This window comes from Parasteatoda tepidariorum, chromosome 1 (assembly GCF_982258835.1).
Source record: "Parasteatoda tepidariorum strain Cologne lab strain chromosome 1, Ptep-v5.0, whole genome shotgun sequence".
NCBI lineage: Eukaryota > Metazoa > Arthropoda > Arachnida > Araneae > Theridiidae > Parasteatoda > Parasteatoda tepidariorum.
Window position 1 is genome coordinate 27,893,603 of NC_141755.1, and position 6,000 is coordinate 27,899,602.

Sequence of the window (6,000 nt, forward strand, 5' to 3'; positions counted from 1 at the left end):
TGCTTATTTGCGAGAGATTTTCTGACTGAATCTTAAATACACTGGTTATCATAAATTAAGGAAAATTCACAAAAATCGCGATAACTCAAGAAATTACACATGGAATTTTATGAAACTTACCCACAATATACAACACATAGTAAGGTATTAAACAACATAAAAAGAAATTATCAGACATTAATAGTAGTATAGAAATTAGCACATGTATAAAATAAACAAATTGGAAGTATCGGTTTGCAATAGAAAAAGTACCTTTAATATGGAATATGATTGCCTCTAGAAGCAATACAGCACAAACAGCGATGTGTGATGCTTTCAATTATGCGGTCTATCAGTTCAATAGGAAGTGAGAGCCATTGCTCTTGTAAAGCAGTTGCAAGCGTGGCAAGGGTCTGAGGGGGCGGATTGATGGCAGATACACGCCTCCCTAGAGCATCCCAAACGTGCTCGATAGGATTCAAGTCCGGGGATCGAGCTGGCCACTCCATGCGAGTAATTGTTTCCTGTTGAAGATAATCATCAACAATGCGAGCTCTGTGTGGTCTTGCATTATCGTCCTGTAACAGGACGCAATCACCAATTGCCCCGGCATATGGGCGCACATAAGCATCAAGGATGTTGTCTCGATAAACCTGAGCATTCACGGTTCCCCTTGGAAAGACATGGAGGTATGTGCGCCCTCCTAAGGATATGCCTCCCCAAACACAGACACTGCCTCTTCCGTATGCATCTCTTTCACGGATGTTTGATGGATGATAACGGGTCCCAGGTTCTCTCCATATCAAATAACGTCTACTGTCACTTTCTAGACTAAACCTGGACTCATCCGTAAAGAGAACAGGCCTCCATTGATCTGACGTCCAGTGGACATGTTGTCGGGCCCACTGCAAACGGTCTCTCCTATGGCGTGATGTGAGCGGCACGCAAATGGCTGGTCGTCTCGCATACAGACCACCTTCGTGGAGCCTTCTGCGCACAGTTGACGTTGACACCAACCTTCCGGTGGCTGCAGCAAGAGAGGATCTAAGATGTGTCGGAGTAGCGGTTCTATTCCTGCGTGCACTTAATGTCAAATATCGGTCATCGGCACTGGTCGTAACAGTTGGCCGTCCTTGACTGAACCTCCTAGATGCCGAATCTGTGGTTTGAAATTGCCTCCAAAGTCTATGAACCACAGATGGACTCACATTTAGCCATCTGGCCACTTCTGATTGACTCTGCCCTGCCTCTAGTCTCCCGATGGCTCTCCATCGTAGTTCTTCAGGCAAATGATGCCTAGAGGTCATTATTACGAATTGGCTATCTCAGATTTTCAATGTCGCAATCACAGTAAAATTTGTGTGCTTTCTCTCAAACTTGGACTTTTATGCTCCAGGCAGATGACGTAAGCCTAGTGCAGCGCCACTAATTTGCATATTGCAATTTTACTCAGCTACTCTTAGTGGACAACATATGCAAATTTTGCACGGTTTGGCTTACTTTTGAAAGAGTTATCGCTATTTTTGTGATTTTTCCTTAATTTATGATAACCAGTGTAATTCTTGACAAATAAGCATTTTAACGCCAAATTAGAGAGAGATAATATCTGTAAGGCACAGTAAAAAGTAATCATTTTCTCAATAATAATTTATTCGATAAACAGTCAGTTTTATAGGTTTATTGCTCTTGGGTAAGCATTGACGCTCAAATATAAAGTACATCATACATTCTATTAAATCATAAAGCATATAGATATAAATTGAAATCAAATACATATAGATACAGACACCGAGAAGTCAAGCTTCTAATGCGGTAAAGAAAATCCATTAAAGTGGTTTCCATAAAATGAAAACTCAATAAAATTACAAGAGGATGTAGACAGCAAACATTTGGAAATGATTCTGATAGAAAAACAAAAATCTCCAGCAAGATTATCAGATCATCCACAGATTATTTTTTATCTCAGATTTTAAAAAAAGATTATAATAGCTGTTATTATATTTTTCATCTCATATTCAAAAAAAAGAAAGTAAAAAAAGCCTAAAATATGAAACGTTTAAATTTCTCCGAGATATTCCTCTTCTCTGCAGATAGATAAAGAATCTGCAGATATATAAAGAAAAGAAACACGATGGCTTCTCAAACATTTTAAAGAATGTTCTTTTAATTAATTGGAATTCTAAAAGATAAAAGAATTTGAAAGCAAGAAAATTTTAAAAAATGAATTCCTAATTTCCGAAAACTCAAGTTGCTTGTTTATAATTTATGTAGGGACATTTTCCATTTTTTAATTATCAATTATTTTATTCGTTAATTAAAATTATATAAATTTTCTAAACTCAAATAATAAATTTTAATAAAATTTTTGCTATACAATTTTGCCTACCAAATATATGTGTGCTAATTTTACTTAATTTTACACTTAGGCCTAATTTTTACAATAGCAGACTCTCCCTGACTGGGAATTTATGAAGATAGTGCATTTGATTGACTTTGTAAGTTCTGCTACTGCTAGAAGCAAATACTTTTATGCAATGTAATGCTTCGCCAATTCATGTAATATTGCTTGCTACAAATATTTCTTTTTCTTTCAAAATCATATATTTCCCTTGTTCTTTTGCTTGATAGACTGTCGCTTAACAGTATAGCTACACTACACTCGGAACAGCTATAACAGCAACCTTTCAAATGGCGAATATGTAGCAGAGAAATAGATCTTTAAACATTTGTGATACAAAAAAATAAATAAATAAATAAATATCTGCTGTAAAGATATTTACTCAAAAAAGCTTTTTTTATTAATTATTTGCTAATGCGCAGCGATTGGGGGGTAATTTTTTTCTTCTTTTCTTTTTTTAATAAAAATATGCATGGCTTGGGGGCATAAAAAATAGTTATTTTTATTGACAATGAGCTATTTTTATTTCATAAATTCTTATTTAAGGTCAATAATAATTAGGTTTCATCAAATATAATCGATCTTCTTTTTTTTCTCCCCTTCGGTGTTGTTAATTTGCTCCGGCATTGGTGATTTTTGTCAAATTTTAGGGTTTCTTAATCGGTATTTTACGGCTTATCTGTGCTTATTATTTATATACTCAAACGGGCATGTAAAGGTTAAAAAAAATAAAAAGTGTCCAATCGGAACTTTTACATGATGGGCAATATAGTTTTGGAGCCATGATTTAGAACAGACTTTAACAGTCACCTAGAACATTTAAAGAAAAAAAATGCGTTAAAAACTCTTATTGTCTCCTTATTTATTTAGTTTTGATTTAAAAAAAAAACAGTAATAACACAAGTTATTTTCATGCTGTATTTGCAATTGTAAATTTTTCATCGTGTTATCATTCACATGGTTTTTCGAAGCTCAGTCGCCAAAGAAAATAAAAAAGCCACAATATTTATGTACCTTGCACTTGGAGCAAAGCAATGATTTTTAAACACTATATAAATATCATCCCGCCATAAAAAATTACCTGGGCTTCAGAACGGACAAATAACTTAAAATTTAAAAGTTATTAAAACTTTTTTTAAAAAATCCCCAATTTAGCGACATTTTTCCACCTACAGGAAAATTATCAAAATCGCTGCCTTATTCTCTTAAATGTTTATGATACTAGTAAATACAGCGTTGGAGTAAATTTTTAAATATTAAAAAATTAAGTCTATAAACGCTTTTCATCCTCATGAAACTGTGCTTTCCTCCATATTGACGATTCGCGCCATTTTCAAAACAAGCATAGACATTGTTGACTTTAGATAGGCTAAACTTTACCTAACAGTCATAACTAACTATTGCTAACTCCCATCAGTTATGAAAATAGCATACTGTTCGAATAAAAAAAGAATAATTTCATATGACAACCGAGCTTTCGAAGAAGAGCCTCAAACAGGGGATAATTAGAATGAAATACAATTAAAAAAAATGAAATAAACTAAAAAAAATATAATATATTGTTTCTTTAACATGCATAAAAAAAACAGCCCTACCCAAAATATTCCGATGACTCAAGATATTCAAAGCCATATGGGAAAGTAGAATCCTTCTATAAGTGATATACCGAAAACCATATTTATAACCTCGTTCTAGAACATTCTGCGAATAACTTCGCTTTTATCATTCATAAGCTGCGTGTTTTGACTGCATAGCATCCATACAAAGGCACAATACCAACTTTTTTTCCCGTTTAACTTCACATTAGGCTAACGGGATTTTTCGATTGACAGTTAGAGCGCCTTTCAATGTTCCCCCAAATCGTCTTTGTGGTGCGTTTTCTTCGCCAATTTCCCGCACCGCGGCTCAAAGCTTTCCTACTGTCTGTCCAATAAACTAAAACGCTTTACATTTTTTATGAAATTTTTATTAGTCATTCTTCGATCTATACGTGTTTTTTGGTCCCTTCCATCTAACCCTCCGTAAAAGTTGTAAATTCTTAACTGCAAGCTGAGAAAACGATTTTGAACAAGTTTTTTTTTCCTTCTTTTACATGCAGTAAAACGTAATTTTTTTTAGAACAGTTATTATTCAGAAAAGAACAGTTTTTTCTTTCCAACGTAAATTATGGCGATATTCCCATTTAAAAAACTTTTTAAGGGGAAAAAAATCATTATCCTGTAAATTATCGATCTGTTTTAGAAAAGGTATGTTCGCAAAACTTTTTCATTGCCTAGTTGTAACTGTTTTTTTTTAAAAAAATTCATTCGAGATTTTAAGGCAAAACTTAAAATAACTACAGTGTTAATATTCTTTTGACACGTTTTGTTTAACAATAACAATTAACAGTTTAACATCATTATAGACGCCAAGTATAAATACAGTTTCATAATTATATAAAATATATATTTGAAAAACGTCATGAGACGAAATTGAAATCAAATTTAGGCAATAGTATTAAAATAACATTTTTGTCCTTCACCAGTATATTATTTTACATATAATATGTAGAAGTTTGAACAACAAAATGAACATCGCCTTTTTTATAAAAGCCACTTAGTCACTGACTTCATTTTAAAAACTTTGTATAAATTTAATAAAAGCTTTTGAATAGAATTTTTTTTCAACACGTTTCTCTTAACAATTAACAGTTTAAAATCATTATAACCATCAAGTTTGAATCGAGTTTAATTATACAAAACTTACTATTGAAAAACGATAGGAACGAAATTGAAATCAAACTTGACAAATAGCATTACAATAAAATTTGTATCGTTCACCAGTACATCATTTTATGTATAACAAGTAGAAGTTTCAACAACAAAATGAACATCACCTTTTCAGCGACGTTAGCAACTTAAACTCAGCAACTTCATTTTCAAAAACTTTGTATAAATTTGACAAAAGATTTCGAATAGAATAACATAAAGTTTTGTTCAATTTTTTTATGTATATACCTATGTAGAACATATCTTTATGAGGAATAATTTTTTGTCGAGTTCATTCCTTTTCACACTAAACTATCACGTTCATCAGATCGAAAAAAGACACTTTATTTTTTACAGCACACTTCCTATTTCAGCAACCATGCATTACCATAACTGCTTTTCTTTTCCTACCATAGATCTCTTAAAATTGCGGTTTCCTTTATAACCCTTGATATTCGAAACCCCTTTTCACCAACATTAATACTGCTCTTTTAACATGCGCCATTTTTTTCTTCTTTCCAACTTCTTTTTTTATTCTACCTTTCCGCAGCAAACGATTTTCTTCCTCACATTTCTGATAACGGAGAGTGGCAACGCGAAAGCATATAACTTCAAAGGCGGGAACATTATCTCCTTGTTAAAACCGTTCAACGAACCTCCCTGTGACACGCTAATTGGACGCCGGGAAAGCGTGAGAGAACAAAAAGTAAAAAAATAAATTCTTAAAAGGTATCATAAGGGGGTGGCCCGCACCTCATACAGATGATGATCATCAAGTGTTAGAAGATGTTTTAATTAAGTATCAGCGCATTACAAGAGTCGGGACAACTCGAAATCTAATGAAGCTCGTAAATTCCGCCTTTTTCCTCCTTATTT